This window comes from Xenopus laevis, chromosome 4S (assembly GCF_017654675.1).
Source record: "Xenopus laevis strain J_2021 chromosome 4S, Xenopus_laevis_v10.1, whole genome shotgun sequence".
Taxonomy (NCBI): domain Eukaryota; kingdom Metazoa; phylum Chordata; class Amphibia; order Anura; family Pipidae; genus Xenopus; species Xenopus laevis.
The window spans coordinates 130,403,632-130,405,848 of NC_054378.1; positions in this window are offsets into that span (position 1 = coordinate 130,403,632).

Below are 2,217 nucleotides of genomic sequence, written 5' to 3' on the forward strand. Positions count from 1 at the left end.
TATTCAGACCTCTCCTATTTATATTCCAGTCAATGGTTGTTATGGGAATGTGGACCCTAGCAACCAGATGGCTGAAACTGCAAGTCAAAAACCACAAATAATAAAAACCAATTACAAATTGTCTAAGAATATCCCTCTCTACATCATACTAACAGTTAATTTAAAGGTGAACAACTCCGTTAAAAGGGTCAGTGAAATTCCAAGATGTCACAGCTATTTAAAGGAAAGTTCATGGAAATTTCTTTGTGATTCACATGGGGACAGTCAAGTCACTCAGCAGTTGTGACACTGATATCTGCCCCGAGGAACATGAAGCAGAATTTGTGGGGCCCAACAGTGAGTATGGGAAGCTTGAGACGGCAGATTCCCTCCAGTATTAGTCAGTGTTTGGTGGGTACGTTGTGCCGATTTATTTTTGGGACAATTTTGTTGTATCTCATTAAACTGCAGGATCACAACCCCACTCTGACTACTCACCCCACAATACATCGGCTCTTTAGTAACAACTCACAGCAACAGAGCTCACACCCCAATATGCCCCAACATGAGCCCCCCTGTAGCTAAATGTGTATGAGAGAAGTTCCACCCCAGTTCTAGTTACATAATGAGCATAAGCACCACATACAGTATATTTCAATAGCAGCAGTGATGTCACAATGGAGGAATATTTCCTTTATTCCCATGTCTCAATCTGGTTTGACTTTTCCTTATTCAGCTCAGGAAATGTCATAATGACCTCATTATCTGAGCTGTAATGTCATCACATCATATGAAATATTCAGCTTCCTGGGGACATTCCTTATTCAGTTTGTAGTTCTGCAATGTTAGTTCCTTTTATTCAGCCACCTTAGTCTCTCCCTCCTCCTGCCCCTTATCACCCATCCTCTGAGCTCCTGCCCCTCACCACCCATCCTCTGAGCTCCTGCCCCTCAGCACCCATCCTCTGAGCTCCTGCCCCTCAGCACCCATCCTCTGAGCTCCTGCCCCTCAGCACCCATCCTCTGAGCTCCTGCCCTCAGCACCCATCCTCTGAGCTCCTGCACCCATCCTCTGAGCTCCTGCCCCTCAGCACCCATCCTCTGAGCTCCTGCCCTCAGCACCCATCCTCTGAGCTCCTGCACCCATCCTCTGAGCTCCTGCCCTCAGCACCCATCCTCTGAGCTCCTGCACCCATCCTCTGAGCTCCTGCCCCTCAGCACCCATCCTCTGAGCTCCTGCCCCTCAGCACCCATCCTCTGAGCTCCTGCACCCATCCTCTGAGCTCCTGCCCCTCAGCACCCATCCTCTGAGCTCCTGCACCCATCCTCTGAGCTCCTGCCCTCAGCATCCATCCTCTGAGCTCCTGCCCCTCAGCACCCATCCTCTGAGCTCCTGCCCCTCAGCACCCATCCTCTGAGCTCCTGCCCTCAGCACCCATCCTCTGAGCTCCTGCACCCATCCTCTGAGCTCCTGCCCTCAGCACCCATCCTCTGAGCTCCTGCACCCATCCTCTGAGCTCCTGCCCCTCAGCACCCATCCTCTGAGCTCCTGCCCCTCAGCACCCATCAGTGCCCAAACAATAATAAAAGTTGGATGAGTGAATGTTGAGTGAGTTTCTCTTCCAGTCCGTTTGGTGTGTGTGGGGCTCGTTGTCACCGCAGGACTGCCATCAGAAATCACAGGGCCCCATACGACAATATTTCCTGGGCCCCCACCGCAAACCCCGCCTACAGGTCCGCCCCCCCCCCACCACACAGTAAAAAAACAAACAAAATATTGGTGGCTCGGGTTCCCACATGTTAATAAAAAGATATCGGTGGTCAGGACCCCCCATAAAAAAACATTTGTGGCCAGGGCCCCCCCATTAAAAAATATTGGTGGCTAGGACCCCACATGAGAAAAAAAATAATTGGTGGCCAGGCCCCCCACATTATGAGAAAATTGGATCCAGACGATTCCTGAAGTGAAAGTTCTGCCCCATATTGTCCCAGTTTAACTGATTCCCCACAGGCTGCAGTCACTGACTGTCAGCTCTTGGGCCCACTCAGCCCCCTCAGTGCCAGTCAGTCAGGGCTGAATTACACAGAGACAGACACTGACTGATTAATCCCCACCAAATTCCACTTACTATGCCCCTCCCACTGCTGCCATTGCCCCTCCCTCAGCCCCGCCTCCTCCCTTCAGCATCTCCCCGTGCCCAGACTGATAGCCCCGCCCCCCGGTGCCCTCTCCTATAAG